The following is a 17,655-nucleotide window of genomic DNA, read 5'->3' as shown; positions in this document are numbered from 1 at the left end:
AGGAAAGAATACAATTCTGCAATATACAGTGGAGAAAAAAAACAAATAGATCCTTAAAAGCTGTAGACTACAAGCACACTTTTTTACATGAAAAATAGCACTATATTCAATAAACTTTTCTGAGTCAAGAGTATCAAAGTGATTTATAAACATGGAAATGACATCATCTGCACCTATTCTTTGTACATACCCTCCAAAAAGTACCCAGAACTTCACCTCTTCCCAACAAGTTCACAGGCACTCATAAGAGCACAGAAATGAAAAAAAGATTCTTTCATTTTACATCAGTAGTATTCACAATGCTTGAGAAAATTGGCTCTGACAGCATTCCCATTTTATGTATACACTCCATTAATTTCTGCACTGTCTTTGCTCTACCAGCTAACCTTAACATTTAAAGGTAGGATAAAGTAAACCATCCTTGCACCCCTTTAAATACCTAGCTAACCTTTAGCTTGTATTAAAATCAAGTTTTCAAGAATCTTGTCTTAAGTTTATGTAAAGTAAACATACTCTTTACAAAGAAGCATTTAGGCCTTCACCACTCAGAGGGTTGCAGGCAGACTGTTACATCTGCCCTGAGCCAAGTGTGAGCAGCTTGTCCTGCAGAACCCAGCCTTGGCAGGCAGACCCTTCCTTCCACAAGAGATTTTTTCCTAAGAAAACGCAAAGCTGGTCCCTAGCCCCTTCTCAAATCCCATACCCCGGTTAGTGGCTATGCACTCACGTTGACGGTTGTATGAAGGCTATCCAGAGCCAAAAGGCAGAAAGACCATAGGCAGGGAGGCCATTTATGGCACTGGAGAAGGTGGCACATGACATCAATATGAGGAAGCCTAGGGAAGGTGCCTGATGGAAGTCTAAAAGGAGGTGGGATAAAGGAGGCTGGGATGCCAGGAGGCTCTTTAGGATACTAAGCAGACAATTTCTCCAGAGAAGTTGGAAGAGGATTCGGAAGAGTTGGGATATATGATGCTGAGTACACAGGCACTGGAATTGTTTCAGACAGCCCAGCGTTTGCCTCTTCTCACAGATGCTTTGGGTACTGTGCTGGACCTTGGTATCTTCGTATTAAATTGATGGAAGATATATAGAACCCACTCTTTCAAAACCAAGTCCTTGTCCACACCCTTTCCCCATTTCTACCTACTGTGCAAGAACAGCACCTTTATAGGCAGAAAGTCTCATGGAGTGCCTTAGAACCTCTATGTCCGCTACATTGCCACTTGCTTTGCTGATGGAGTGACTTCATACATGCATCTTTGTTTTAGATGTGCTTTAAAATTCCTAATGATGCAGTCCTGATGAGGATAGGCCAGGTGCATCTGCCTGTCTCCCCCCACATCTGCTGTCATTTTCCCCAGTGAGTGCTGCTGCTACCTTTGCCCCACTTGACATCTACCTGTTCCTAAAAACAAGTGCAAGTGCTGAATGAAGATTATCAATGTCCGTTGCCATAATTAAAAGTGTAGACACTAGATAGAAGGTCTGTGGTGTCTCAGACTGGGAGCAGCCATTGGCAACATAGTATAGGAAGGCGAAACTCCTGGCTATCTGGTTATGGCTCTGCCATTGTTCACACACAATGCAAAGTTTTCTTTGGGAAATGAGAGGTGGGCTCAAAGCACAAAATGCAGATAAAGTATTTTAAAACCCATAGAAGAGATCATGTTTGAAGCTGCCCATTTATGAAGTAGAAATAATTGTGGCTTTCTGTATCCCACATCTGGCTGTAAGCCCATCTTTAAACAACACAGAAAATCCATCTGACATAAAATTAAGGCTGAAAGATCAAACAGTGGAAATCAATGACTCTCATAGTTAGTTTGGGCATATTGCACATAAATGATAAATGTTCCTATTTTGTTTGTCACATGCTCATTTAGGCAAATTATATTATATTCTTCAGATAAGCATGTGAACAATGATTATATTAATAAACTACTACTTTGGCATGCTTAAAAATCTTTGCCCTCACTGTAAACTTTTTTAAAGCAATTAACAAAACTAAGGATAGTACTATTGGCACAATTTTCTTTTGGGAAGACTGTGATAATCTGGACAATAATTCAGTAGTTGTGTTTGTTTTTTCACTAGCTTTTGTGCCAATTAAGGCTACATGACTGCAGAGCAAGCTTTTGCTTAATTAACAAAAAGTAGCTTAGTTAATCCAGCATCTTTTATTAGACAAACAATCTAGAAGAGAGTTACACAAGTGTGAAGCTTGAAGCATAGATTGTTTGCCTAAAGGCGTCTGCTGTTGTAAACTATGTGTAAGGCCGTATGAAGCACACCCAATTGTCACTGTTGGATGTCAGCAATCTTTTTTAGGATTTATACCAGCATATCTTATTAAATAACCCGGTCCTGTAGTTACTGGCACAGGAATTTTTCTTCAGCCAAGCCAGAAAATCTGTCACCTAACAACTTTTTAGAAAAATGGGCACAAATATTGATCAATTGTCCCCTTTACTGACTCTCAGTATAAATAACTTCTGATATGAGCCAGAAGCTGCTCACAACTTTATTAGCATGACTCTAAAAAGCCTTTTTATAAACAGATTAATGGCATATTTTTTATCCTGTATCCCACCCCTAAGGCTCAAGAAGAGACCTGAAATAGAGAACAGAAGGTTTCCTAACTGGAGGGGGTGGTGGGGGATGTTGGAAATCAAGGATACACTAAAGAGCAGCTCTTCATCTGCTGGCTTGCTTGTACTTCCATTCCTTTAGGGAAAAAAGAAAAAAAACAAAACAGCACCAAAAAGCAAAAAACAAACAAAAAACCCCAACAAAAACACACACACACCCCCAAACCCAAACAAACACAAACCCAAAAAGCCATGGCCAAAAAACCCCCAAACCCCAACAAAAGAAAAAAAACCAACCAACCAAAAAAACCCCACACCAACAAAAGACAAATCCACACAACACCCACTCAAACAAAACTTTCTGGCAGCTTAGAAGCACACTGCAATAACATTCTATTTGCCAAGAATTGGCTAAATTTCTATTATTAAAGCTTCAAAGACCTTTATCAATATAATCTTCTACTTTAAAACTCTTAAAACACTCTGCAGACTTTTAAGCACAGGTCACTCACCAGTATGCTGCTCCTCCTGGACAGGAGCATAAGCAGCCACTCTAAAATTCAAAGGTACAGAGAAATTTACCAAAAAAAAAAAAATTGGGAAGACCCAATTGTTCTAGTTTCTAACCAAGAAAGACAATGCTTAGTACTAACACTCTGGTACCATAAGAAAAACTAAGAAGGTGCTAAGAACAATCTAATCCATTGCAGTAAGTTGGATGTCCCTTGAGGCCTGAATTAGTAGCTTTTACTGGAGACTACAGAAACGCACTGTACCCAGACTCCACATACTGTGGGCTGGGTAACTCACTCCATTATCACCTCCTGCCTTTCATTAAAGAACTGGTTGTAGGTGCAACTTCATTACACTGAGAGTAGACACTCCCAACACCGTAACAGATACAGGTCTTTAAACCATGGGAAACAGAAAACTGTTTTACTGCACAGAAGGAAACCAGAATAGTTACGCCCCCTCACCCCCCCAAAAAAACCCAACAACACATTTTAGAATATAATAGCAGCCACCCCAAATGGCAACAACTCAGAGAAATTGGTACAGCCATGCCAGGAGGCAAAAGCCAGAAAGATCTGACAAAGTCAAAAAGGTTTGGAAGCTACTTCAGAAACAAAAAAGATTGCAACTTTGTAGTTTATGATATAAAATCAGTATCTAGATAAGCAGGAAAATTTGCCTCAAAGACCTAAAGTACTGCCCTCAAAGAATGCAGATTAGTTTTTGATACATGATAAAACCTGAGTAAGAATGTAACTGACCATAGCTCCCTTCCTCTACCCTCCACCTCTGAAGGCAAAACAGCACATGGACAATTGCAACTCTACTACTTCCAGGGCATGCAGGCTACTTCTCTTCTTGAGGTGTTAACAAGCCTCTACTGATGGTACTTACGTCTAATGCAGAAGCTAACCTTAGCTTTATACAAAACAACATCAATTTATTTCACACATCTCTGTCATGCACGCTTGGAATCATCCATGGATGAGTTTGAATATATTATGTTTTCTTTTGCTAGTTCTACAAAGTCAAACCTTAGTGAAAGTAAGCTAAGCATTGCTTTTCTGTTGCTACCTTTTTTTTTTTTTTTTTAAAGCTAAGTGCAATCACTTGATACCTATTTGAAAGCCATGAAGTAGCACAGGTGTAACCAAGAGCAAATCTGGTAGCAAGGGCAAGGCATCAAAACTGATAAACACATGAAAGAGCATTACTCAAGAGTACTAGCTGAATATGCAGGCCTGGGAAGAAGGTTGTCTTGTTTTTAAGCTTGTAAATTGAATGATTTTAATGCTTTAAAGACTATTTAAATACAGCTGATAGATCTCTAGACTGCCTTCTTGTTTTCTCCTCTGAAGATGCTATTGCAACATAGGTTTGGTAACAAACAGGTGTTTGCTGTTTTGGAAGTGCTTTTTACTGAATCTTTTGCTCTACTCTTACTTTGAGCTTCCCTTGCATTTACCATATTTCCTGCTGTTCCTTCTCTCTCCTTTGGACTGTAAGGACCATCATCTCGCATGCAAACACTCCCAGTGGCCACTAAAAATCAGTCTCTATGCATACCTGTGCAAAAAATAGGTTTTTTTCAGCACACAAAGCCAGAAGTCTTCCAACTTGATACAAATATTCCCAATAACAAAAAACCCACCCTCCACCCTAATAAACTACCAATTTACAGAGTTTTAGTGCCTCCAGTTCATCAAAGAAAATACAGATGTGCTTGGGAAATCAGCAGCCTACACCCAGTGTTACAGATTCTTTGCTCTGAGTGTTATCTACTAATGTTTGCTTCTCTCCTGGAGAATGACAGAGCACTGAATTACACATTGTAAAGTAAACTGGTAAAAGGGAGAACACTGAATATGTTCTTTTTAATTGTATTAGACCTGACTCCTCAGACCTTACTCAGACAAAGCTGAGATTCTTTGAGGTCTTTGGCTGAGTGAAAAAAGCATGACTTTCCTCTGTCTATGCCTGAATAAACTAAAGCCAAAACATAAAGCCTTTGTAATACACTCGTTGATGCCAGTTCATTTATCAGGGAAGATAGGAAGGGACCTGACCCAGGAGTAATATTTACTTCAGCCACAAAGCCTCTGTGCTTATAATGAATTTATCATCCAGTTTTCTGCATCCCTGTGGTGAGATCTGAAGAAGCTTGCTTGCTTGTTTCGCCTACTGTTTGGCGCAGAATCTGTTTGAACTAAGCTGTACTGTAAACGCTATGATCACAAATCTAGCATCTAGCTGGCACTAGGGAGAGAAAAGGTTCTATTTATAGCTGCTCTGGGCAGCATTAGCCAGTGGACATGCTGCTGCTCTGACCATCCTTGGGATGGCCTTCACAGGAGTATACCTTGTCATAGTTTATCACAAAGTAAAAGGCCTTAAGGTTTGTCAGGATGTTCCTTTCGTCCTCTCCCTTCTCCTCTATAGTATATTGGAATTACTTGAATGTATAAATGAACAAAAGGCATTAGAAGCAGCTGCATCTTCTGAATGGAAATAGGACAGTTTCAAGCAAAGAGGAGGACACATGGTGAAGTTGGTAAGCACTGCAAAAGACTGAAACCTAGCAAATTCTCTTGGACACTATAAGCCTTTAAAATACCCTTTATAGTTTTTGTTTATTTAACATTTTTTTTGTTCTCTCTAACCCCTGTCCAGCTGTATTAAAAGAGAACTTTTTTGTATTCTCAAGTAATGAGTTAAAAAGCAGCTTAAGTAGCCTACAGGTGAGCTCTAATGAACTTGTAGGCATTTAAGCAGAAATTTCTAGGTGTCAGTTCTGACAGAGAGCAGAAAGGTATGTCGATTTCTTATTCCCATCAAAACTATTGCACAGATCTTGAATAAATACAGTGAGCAACAATTCATTGTGTGAGACAGAATAAAGAGATGGATGTGCACATGTGTACATGATATTCATGTCATTGAGAGTGTACCTGTGTCACCTGCTGAATTTTATTACCTTAAATATCTCCTTTAAAATATGAAGTGCATGAATTGCATCCACAATGATACTTGGAGCACTGAGAACCACAAGAAATATTGGTATGGTTCTTTAGATAAGAACTCCTCAACCAAAGAATTTCTAACTTGACTACTGTCAGGTGATGTGTGCCATATAGCCTGTCCCTGGCGTGATCAAATACCAACAGCGATTAGGAAGTAGACACTCAGTTACCGCAAAACAGCAAAACTCCTCAGAAACCCAAGAACTGCTAATTTAAGCCAGAGAGTTTCATCCAGTGTGTACTACAGTGTATATGAATATGTCAAACTTACAGAGGTTGGCTCTTAAATATGCATTTTCTTTGGAGAACCTAAAGAAACTTTTGAATTTTACCCTAACATGTTAATTCTGGGTTGATGGTTGAATAAATGCTGACTGCTTGCCAAAACACCCTTGTAAAAGCAGCCGTTGAAATCAAGTGGTTCTTTCCTGCCTATTTTTAAGGTTTAAGTAAACAGTTTTATCAACAAAGTAACCTCATTTAAGAGTTCTAGACTGAGCTGCTACAAACTGAAGACAGATCTCAAACATTTTAAGATGAGTTTCAGCGCAAGTAAAAAAGCAGCATGTAGTGAAGTGGGGCACCTGGCCCTTGCTCTATGTTAACCCTAGGTTAAACACCATTTACACAGGCAGTATGCTAATTGTAAATCCTTGTTAAACATTGGCTAATAATTATACTTTGTACTTATTCAGAGCCTTTCATCTGATCATCTCGGAGCCCTCTGCAAACACAAATTCATTTTCACAACATCGTAGGAGTAGCAAAACAATTACTGAAGATACCAGATCTTTGGGGTAGAAGTGGACCCTCTGTTCTATATAGCGGGCCAATACTCAACATCCTTCTAGAGGTAAGGGAGGATTCTATAACACTGCTGTAGACTGGAAGAATCTGGTAGTTTCAGCTGTACTGGAGGTTTTTATGTTAAAGGTAGCATGATGAAAATGAAGCTATACTTTCCTTGTGTTCTGTTTATAAAAAAAAAATATTTATTTCTCATAACTAAAGGTCAGACTCAAACCAGTGACACAAAAGCATCCCACACAGCAAACCACAGACCAGAAAAAGTTTGAAGCACAACCATCAGGAAGGCAAGTCACCTATCTTAATCTGATAAACTGGTTTTGGCAACAAATTAAAACAATTGTTTAGTGTTTCTGGAGAGTTTTTAATGGCTTGTTCTTGCATTTTGAGGTACTGGCTCAAAATTTCAAGTTTATGACAGGAAATGTATTTAACTTTTTCTTTTCCTTGAAGTTTTTGCTTAAAAACAATCGTAACAATGATGCAGTGACTACAGCAAAAGATAACTTATGCCTTCATTGGACTCAGTGAAGAAATGCTTCAAAGTGATTATCTAGCATAAAACGTAAATTATGTATCAACTATTATGTGAATAGCAACATGAAAGTTCTCCAAGTAATCGGTATGGCTAGCAGATGGCACAGGCTCAACTCCATTAAAAAGCAGCAATGTGAGAGACCAGATTCCAGATTAAGATTTCCTCTCTAAAAACAGTATATGGAAACAACTAACTTCTCCAAATATTCATATGCATATTAATACAGGCACCAACTACGTACTAATTGAACCATTATCAATGCCAAAGGACACATCTAATTTTCATGTTGTCATGGCCAGAGTTTTAATAAAAGAGGCTTTGAAAGCAACCACTAAAATAGGAGACGCAATAGAAGACAGGTCTATTCTCTAACAGTCAAATAAGCACAGCTTCCTTTGTTTTCCTTTACCAGACCAAGCTGCAGATACCAAGATCCTCAGTTGCAATGAGCACTACAGAAGTGAATTTAAGCTCCTTTTGTGTTCCTGATATTAAGATCAGTTTATGCTGGTCTGGTCCCTCGTATTTAACAGAAAAACCCACAGTCATCTTTAAACTTGTGCAGACTGCCAAGAACCTAGAAGCACTGGCCCAGCAGAGAAGGACTATTTGAGCAATACAAGAATGGCCCCAACCCTCTACCAGCATTTGCATGGGCAAATGAAGTAAGTTGGTGTTAGAAACATCAACAGGCCTTTCTAAACAAAATGCACGTCTAAACTGGAGACTGAGCAGTACAATACCAACTGATAATACCATATGTTCATGATGTCTTCAGGAATTTTACTATAGTTTTCAATCCATAAATTTTCTTCCAACTTTCTCTTTGACACTTCATTTTAGCCTTTAGTGTATCTACTTGCCTTATTTCCTTTTCTCTTATTCCCTGCTGGGTTCACTTCAGTGCTTCCCTTCCCACATCTTCTCTAGTGTTTGTTTTCCTAATCAAATGATCTCCTTCCATTTTTACTGAGCACCACCTACTTAAAATTTAGACAAATGAAATAAACCAAATCAAATTAAATAAACCAAATAAAAAAACCTGCTCTCCCCATGTAATGTTTATTCTGCTTGTTTATTATAATCCATTGCTTTGCTCTCTGGCATACTTAAACTGTGAAGTCTTCAGCCATTGACTGTCTTACTCTGTTTATACAGCATCTAGTGAAACAAAATCATATTCCTAAATGGCATTAAGGTCTTACCATAATAAAGATAACCACCAGCAATAAGACTAATTAGTAGCACCAACAGTTCAACTATGAGCAAGAGGTCTAGGCACACAGACAGAAACAAAACCAAAGTAACACAATCAGTGACAGCAATTAACACAAAGTATATTCTAAACACCAACAAACCTAAAAAAAAAAAAAAAAGAAAACCAACAAACCCCCCTGTTATTAAAGTAAGTTCCTTTCTCAGAAATTTCCCATCCAAAGCATTATAAATTATGCCTGTTTTGAGCTGAAGTTCCAAGAAGTTTGAATCAGTTTTACATCTTCCAGCAGTTAAGAAAGACTGGATATGTGTAGACAAAACATTCTCCTGTTATCTCAGTAGATAGAAAAAACAAACAGAATATTTTATAGCTTAAAATAAATTCCTCGACAAAACATTTTTAATACCATGTGACCATGCTAGGAAAATATGCCAAGTTATTTTGTCAGTTTGGTTTGAAATATATAGATGGCTCTTCTGCCATTTATCAAAATACTAACTCATTTTTCATTGGGCATACAAGCAGACAGGTGTATATATGTTTAAACGTCGCTGAATATGCAATGTTTTTAGAAAAGACACCGTAATGGATAAGAAAATATTCCTTTTGTGTGTCATCAGCCTTTTAACTGAACGTGAGCAGAGTGTTTGAAGAACAGGTCTGATCATAAAGGTGGAGATAAAGGCTTTACACTTAAGCTGCGGATTCTGGCCAGGTAAAATAATAATTCTGCATTCTGGGAGAAATGTTTGTTACAGCTCTCCAGCCAAGGCAGGGCTCATGGGCATTGCGGTACTGATGGCAGTGCACAGGCTCCCACCAGGCATCCTGCCCTGCAGCACATACCACATCTGGGCTGCAATGCCTCTGCATCCCCTACATCCAGGTCAGTAGCACATCAGATCCCAGCCTTAGTCCCCCTTTACAATGTGGTTTTCTTGTGTGCATACATTTACTCCTATAGAAAGTCACCGATATTACCCAAAACAGATCAAACATGCAGGCACAGCAGCATTTGCAAGACAGAACTTACTAGTGCAGATGTTTACCGCACTACTGTGAAAAACTGCGCAGGAAAACTCGGTACAGCAAAACAGACAGCACTGGTTCTGGAATCTCCTCACTGAGCTTTGTTGCATAGTATGTGTCGATATTTCAGCTTGCTGAGTGCAGCATTAAGGTGCTAAACATTCTGATTATCCAGTGAGGATATGGGTACTTTACTTCATTCTGCAAATTACAGAATGGAACCAGCCAATACTTTTCTTTCCAAGTCAACATCACATTCTCTATTAATTTATCACTTAGAGCTATAGCAAAGCAAATAAGAAATAAGGGCTGGTAAGCCTGTAGTAAGACATTAATACCAAGCCAGTAAACAGCTGAATCGGAAAGAAAAAATTTCCAGAGAATCAAGAGGAATCAATGGGGCGGGGGGGAGAAAATCTCTGTTTTGTCTTTAAACATCAGATAATTTCCTTTGCAGACTTTTACAATTGCATTTACTTTCTAAAAGACAATCTTTTTCTCCCTCTCCAGGCATATCCACTCTCCATTATGTCCAGCATATTTTCTTCTATCCGCTACTACTGCTGGAGTAGATTCTTCCACACTTTAATTTATTTAAGTCCATGCTGAGATAACGCAGAGGCTTTTATCTGTATACTACAGATAGGGAAGTGAGAAAACAGGGATGTTAAATGGTTTGCTTGTTGTCACAGAAAGAATTTGCATGAAACAGGGAACTGGACACGGATTTACAAGTCCTAACCCCAATCAACATGACAGCCTTAGTTGTGACCCCAGGACACCACCCTTTCCTTTCCCCAACCAAAAGCAGGCACATAAGCCCTGCTGAAAGATCTCCAAATGGGTTGATCTTTCACAAACAAGTGCCTGCACTATCTGCGGTGGCCACCTCCTGCCACTTTCTCCACTGTCTCCTTGGGCTCCTCCATGGCAGGGTCTCACTTCCTGAAGGTACAGACCTCACTGGCTTCACGCTCGTTGCTTTTCCCATGAGTCCATAGCACATGTTGCTCAACTTTGTTTCATGTGGCCTCTGATCTTTCCTCTGTAGCTCCAGTTCTGCTGTGTGTTGGATTAGTTTTTCTCAGGGTATAAAATGGGACTTATGTGGTTGCTCTGTCCAGATATCTGGATAACCCAGTAAGTTGATTAACCATTAGGAGTAACCATGGCTGCAGTACAAACAGAATAGCAGTTCTTATAAGTAAATATGAGGATATCACCCATCCCCCTTTCCACCAAGTACTTTGGATCAGCCGCTATGGAACAAGGTCTGTAAACACTCCATGTCTCAATTTTTATTCACACTGAAGCCTTTATACAATTTACTTCCAGAGGAGACTTGGTAGCCTTAGACAACTATTCAAGCTGACATTTTGAGCAGCAGAGGCCTCTGGTATTTTTGGCCTCAATATTTTAAAGCATAGGACATAAAAAGGCAGCCAAAATGGCCTGTGGATTCAATAATTTTAAAATGTTATCTTCTGCTGCAAATATGATTCAATTGTCTTGGTGATTTCATCTATCCCTTGATGTCACAAGTGCTTTCAAATTTTTTAATCTACTTGTTCAGCTCTGCCTGCAACGTATCGTACAGCCAGCTAATAAGATCATTGTCAGTGCCAGCCAAAGGCGGAAACCTTTCTGGTAACTCTGTGCAAGGCAAAATCATGGATTTTGGGATATAGTTGTGCTAGTCTAGTCCAACCTCTCTCTCTCAGAGCACAGGATGCATTTTGCAAAATGCCTATAGCTGGCTTTCCAGTTTTACAATAGGTGAATATCTATGACTGTATGCTAAATCAAGTGCAGAGCATACTGTTCCCAGGGAAGGTTACATACCTGGTTGGGGAACAGAGCTGTAATTTTTCCACCTCCAGTGGCTGATGGTTGAGGAAGGTTGCTTCATGCCACCTGGCATGTATGAAGCAGATGCAATGAAGATTGCATTGAACAATGGAGAGAAGCATACCCAGTAATAACATCCAGTATTGTTTTTATAAATAAGAAACATCTGCTTTCCTCAGCACCATCTGCTGGACACCAGCAGGTGCTGGAGACCATCACAGAAAAGCTCTACTTTTCTGCAAGATTTTAAGCCACCCTCTGAAATGAAAGGGGATATTTTTCCTCTAACAAATCTCTCTCAGAAGGGAGAGTCCTTATTAAATCCTGGTTTGTTCAGTTTTTTTTGTTTGGTTGGTTTTAATTTAAAACAAAACAAAAAAACCCAAACAACAACTGTAGCACCTTAGCAATACCTAACCAGCTTTCTTTACCATTCCTATAGGTCTTTTCTCCAAAAGAGTTGAATACAGTGAACTCAGACCTGTTGTAGCTGAGCATACTCTCCTGGGACAGTAGACCTCCAGTACACATATTGTTATCCCAGAGGGTTCCTGGGAAGCAGTAGCTGAAAATATACACAAAAAAAGGAGGACGACAAAGAGATGCTCCACACAGACCTCTTGCACAGTGTCAAGCCTGCATTTCATGCTTTGAAAGGGGTAAAAGAAAAGGGTAAGGGGAAGGGTAAGTGTTAAATAGGGCCTATGACCAAAAGGCAGCACTGTGATCTTCTAATCAGACTTCCTGAATAACACAGACCAGTAATCCAGGCATTTCGGAAATGGCTGTGCCCAAAAAGTGGTTGCACCAAGGATTTTATTCCCACACTATCTGGAGATAACAGAGCAAGCATTAAAGGAATATTTAGGCTAGAAATTATTATACTGTAACTGGACTTGCCTTCACATTTCTTGCTGCAACTGTTTCACAGGTGGCAAGGCATCTTTAGAGTTGAGGATCATAAGGAGTAGAGCATAGCAATATGCATTCTCTCGTTTTGTACGGAAGCACTTTGGGATGCAGTGTGTGAATTACAGCTGGATCAGGGGGTTTCTAATGAAATTATTTCTTTTGTCAGAAACTGTTGTCATATGAAGAGCAAAACTTCATGGAACAGTACCAGGGACAAAGCAAGTTGCATCAAGAAATGGAATTTCGAGTTAAAAAAAAAAAAAATCACAGAGACAGGATGAGAGGCACAGAGAAGAAAAATAATAGCAGAGAAGTCCAGTGCTAAGGCACTTCCATGACATGAGCAAGTTTCAGGTTCCCCTTTTCCTGGTCAAAAGTAAATGTACCCACAGAAGTCACTTTAATGCCAGTGTACCAGGTGGCTGAGCTTACTAGCAGGCTTACTGGTGGGCTGCTCTGTTTCTCCTACTGCAGATCTTTTATTCTATGTAGACAGCTAACGCCCACTGGGCCTCAGTGCGAAATGTTCCCACAGTCCAGTTGCCACAGAGTACTCATTTACCTTGGACATTGGATCCAATAAGGAATAAACCCCCTTCTCCAATGTATATTCCTTTATATGAAATGGAACTATTTTTAAAAGTTTTTTTAAAAAAGATGCCAGAGAAGTCAACAGTACTGTTTATCTTGGCACTCACCCTGGACAAGGCAGACTCAGGTTCAAGTCTTTATTCTTGACCTCTTGTTCTTCCTTCTCCCACCTTTTCTGCCCTCCACACTTTAAGGAAAAAAAAAAAACTAACTGAAAATAAATACATAAAAGGTAATGGGCTTGGGTTTATCCCAGTATGCAACTGGATTCCCACCCTCCACTATCTCCCCCCACTTCAATCAAGCAGTAAATTGTTTTTGTGCCAAGCCCTGCTTCCTGTAGTTTTGTTTGGCTAGAGCAATACTGCACTTGCTCCAAGTTCCTAAGTAACAGCCACAGGAAAAACTTGACAGAAATTCTAATATGGAACCCAAAAATCTGTGAGGGCAGAAAGTTTTACACTTGGAGTTTCAGCAGCAAATTGAAAACTCAGGCTTGAATTTTGCACATCCCCTCTGAGCCCAGGTCTGTGCTCACTCAATCCTATACCTAATTGATTTTGGAAGTCTGGAAAACCTTCTCTTCCCATAATCTCTGTTGGGTCAGGCAGGACAGGGAGCTTTGCAAGTATGATTTAAACCAAACCCCAAAAACCCACCACAGACAAAAACCAACCAACAAAACCCAACAAAAACCCCACAAAAAACCAAAACAGAACCCCCCACCCATCCTCATCTCTAATTCATGTTTTGAATAAAGCAAATTAAATTATTTAGAGCTGGGATTTCAAGGCAACCACCTCTGTATTGGTAATTGTGTGCATTCAAGCAAAAGGCATTTGTTTTTTATTGGATGCTTATCTTTTTCCAAATGATGGATTTGCAAAAAAGGGAGCTGCAATGGCTGCTAGATTGGTTTTGTGCCTTGAGCCGATTCCTGTCTAACTTCTGCAGGTTTAATTACGATTAACTACATGATAGTTTCATGATCAACTGCAGGGTCAAGGAGGAACCTCATCTGTCAGCTTATTGTGAGTAAGATAAACCCCGAACAGTCTAAAGGTCTCACTTTAAATAGAGGAGCCACCTTCTGGTAGGCAGCAATTGAGGGGGGGAAGTCACATGGTTTCCTAAGGCTGTTGAATATTTCAACATAAGATTTTATGGGAAAAGGACTTTGATAAGAAAAATTATGCAGCAGCAGACTTGAGCATTGTTTTGTTTTGTTACCTGTGCAAGTAGAAAGTGATTCTTGAAATGTACCGATTTGGAAAGCAAGGATGAAAAATATCATATGTTAATGTACAGTACATTGAGTTAGATAGGGAGCACATGAACACTAACTGAATTACCTGGCTCTGAAAAGACAGTCCCCATAGGATCCAGAACACAATGCTGCATAAGAAAAGATGCAAAAAGGAACCACCATCTTGTGAGTAGGGTGCTGTATCGAAAATCGAGATGTGGCCTCAGCTGCTTTTTTGGTCATGTTTCCTATGAAGGGTAAGTCAGTTGAACCCAAATTCAACAAAGCATGAGCGTCTATGCCTAAAGTTCAAGCAACATGCAAGGCATCCAAGTTGATATAGGGATGCAGTGTCTGTTGTGCTTATGCCAAAACGTGGCACTTCAGTAGCAGTTAAGCAGAGCTGGTTTGGCATACAGAAATTTGCTGGTATCCAAAAACATGAAGATGTGCATGCGTCCCTTTCTCTCAAGCTGCTGCTTTTATTGCTCCTGAGCTTACCTAGCTTCACATTAAAGACCTGTCTCAGCTGTGAGCTCCAAAAACATTGACAAACTAGGAAGAAATGAACCCATAAAAGCAGCATGTTTTAAGGATACAAAACAGTGGGGAGAAACACATTTGAAACAACACTTCCAGTGATGCAGGTGTGCTGGGATAGGCAGAAGAGGGTGACGCCCTGCCTAGTAGTACAACAGTACATGGGAATGGCATTGAGAACACCAGTCACGCAGAGGTGTGGTGAAGGAGGAAGCCTAACCCACTGCAGCACTCTACTGAGAGGGTGGTAAGGATGAGATTTAATGATCTGGCTGAGATGAATAATGATCAGATTCCTCCAAGACCAGTGATACACAGTGACTTCAGTGAATTTAAGTCTGGGCTGCTGCCTTGCCTTGGTCCCATGCCAGCCCCAATTTATTCCTTATTCCTCCAGTAGTGCTTGTGCCATCCCACACAGCAAAACAGAGGAAAATATTGTGCAGAAAATTCATTTTAGTTTTGTTGCTGAATTCATTTTCAGCTGGATCAGTCCAGTGATCTTGTTCACCATGCAGATGATATAGTAAACACAAAGGAGGATCTGTGGCTAGGGATGGGGGAAACCCTTCCCTTTTATTGATAGGCCCCAGGGATGCAGGTTTAAAGTGAATGTAAAACTGCACACTCTAAGGGAAAAAAAAAAAAAAAAAAGCTAGCTCTGATGAACTAGGTGGTCAGGAAAACCCTTCCTGCACAGCTTTTGTTTTCAAGGGCTAAGCTAGCTACCTTGTGCAAGATGATCACAGGTTCTCAGTCACACAAGATCAGGGCAGACATGAAGACACCAGAGAACATTCAGAAGGTGGCAGCAACTGGACTGCATGCTCAGTTGTCTCATGCCAGAAAGAATGAGCCTCACACCACCTCAAAGGAGTGCAAGGAAATGCATCCAACAGCATTTCTGGCAAGGAAATAAGACATGCTTTGAGCAGTTATTTCATCTGCTTACTTGAGGAAAGAGTCAAGTCTGAACACATATGACTAGCTAGAGGCTGAGCAAGCTGTGTGGGTCTGTTGAGACATTACTGTATTTGAGGAAGGATTATGCAGCACTGAGAAACCAACTGATTCTACTCCCACAGCTTTTATAGACTTGTTCTGTTTTCTCCAGGTTATAAGGTTGTTTTGCAGCCTGGGTTATTGATGTCAGCACATCACATACATTGAGCCTTGAATCTTTCCTGACAATGTTTTTATGCACCTGCAAGCTAGTACCATATACAAGCACTAAGAAACAATGGTGAAAGAGGCACTCATTGCCACCATGAGAACAGCTGAAAGCATGGCCCCTTAGGAAAGGTTGAGTAACCAAAGCACTTGAAGCCGAGAGATGTTTGAGATGAGCTGCAGTCTCCAAATATATAAAAAGTAACTGCAAAAAAAAGGTAGTGTGTTTTTCTTTTGTAACAGGGCAAGAAGTAATGAGCTTAAGTTGCTGGGAAGGGCAGTTAAGCATTTTCACAAGGATAAAATGTGCTAACAGCAAGGACAGTGAAACATGGGACCAGTTTACCAAAAGAGACTGAGGACTATTCTTTAAGAACAGGTTAGACAATTCTGTTATGGATGATTTAGACTATCCGGAAGGAAAAGCAAGGAGGAGGATGTCTAGGATTCTGAGATAGTTATCAATATATTTGAATAGGGGTCTTTAAAACTGAAGCATGGACAGCATTACACTGCAGCTGATACCCTAGCAGAAAGCACAGTCAACTTCCCTTGTGATGAGGACTTTTTTCATTGTGACTTCAGGCACTCTATAGCTCTGCCTCATTTCTGCCATAGTGAAGCAGAGTTCACTATCTTACCTCAAAATGTAGGACAGATTGATTAACTGTGGGCAAGAGCTACAAGGTTCAATTTCACTAGACATACTGGTAAGTGATGTTCTGTGCCCAGGAAGAGAATCTAGTTGATTGTATTTACCTGTCTCCTCTAGCTTACAGTCTATAAATTGTTACTCAAAAAAACTTATTCCTAGACATATGAAAGCAGCAAATACATGGAATTAAAAATGAAACTAGTCTCGCACTAATTACTCTGTGTATCAAACAGTAGTTAATAGTACACACTCATAACTGCTTTGGTCCAGATTTGGTGGTACTTAAAAAAAACAACCGACTTTATTGTTACTTGTGGCAGCTGGTCCTATGTATATTTACCTTGTGTTTCTTAAATACAAACAAACAAAAAACCCACACAGCCAACAACAAACCCCCACTCTTCAGCATCCTAAGATTTATATTGCTGTTCCCTGCATCATACCAGATTAACCTTCTGAAGCCCAATGGAACAATGAGTAACTACAGTAGTTCGGGCTAAAAACTGTGAAGTACAACTTTTATTCCAAAACTGTACTTTTGGAGTATTTTGTATACTATTACCTGCTGTGTAAGATTCTTGTTATTAGAAAAGTGACCCAATAGCCACAGACATAGAGTGGATATATTTTCTTTGAATAATGCATGAGTTAATCTGAGCACTGGAGCCTAAAGAGGTTCAAAGGCAGCTATGGAAAACTATTTCCCTTTATTATTTGCATACAACAAAATATTTTTGCTTCTTTAATCCTGCGCAATTCACACACAGATGTCTTCCACGAGCTGTACAGTAACTGCTCCTAATAGTTAAAAATAAATAAAATAACACAGAGTCTATGGACAGATGGGGTCTACTCAGAGCCCTTCCCCCGCTCCTCCCCCAAAAGTGGAGATTACCTTTGGTCCATCCCTAAGAGGTCCAAATTTACATTCAAATGTAACAATAAAGTTATTTGGTACAAGATGTAACTAATGCCA

The 17,655-nt window shown here is 39.8% G+C and overlaps 1 long non-coding RNA gene across 1 annotated transcript in view; it reads right to left on the bottom strand.

Annotated features, from left to right (window-relative positions):
• Positions 1-622: 622 nt before the first annotated feature.
• The window catches only part of LOC148054698 (uncharacterized), a 28,276-nt gene continuing 11,243 nt past the window's right edge, over positions 623-17,655 (bottom strand). The window contains exons 2-6 of the long non-coding RNA XR_015706534.1: positions 13,176-13,255; positions 4,570-4,670; positions 3,104-3,144; positions 2,682-2,727; positions 623-1,766 (exon numbers count right to left, since the gene is read on the bottom strand). This is a non-coding gene — a long non-coding RNA (uncharacterized LOC148054698). The remainder of the gene's footprint in view (positions 1,767-2,681; positions 2,728-3,103; positions 3,145-4,569; positions 4,671-13,175; positions 13,256-17,655) is intronic.

Source organism: Nipponia nippon, unplaced genomic scaffold (assembly GCF_047370975.1).
Source record: "Nipponia nippon isolate SJK-2023a ecotype South Korea unplaced genomic scaffold, ASM4737097v1 scaffold_3, whole genome shotgun sequence".
In the NCBI taxonomy this organism is placed as follows: Eukaryota; Metazoa; Chordata; class Aves; order Pelecaniformes; family Threskiornithidae; genus Nipponia; species Nipponia nippon.
Note: the sequence above shows the minus strand (reverse complement) of the source record. Positions and strands in the feature narration are given on the sequence as shown.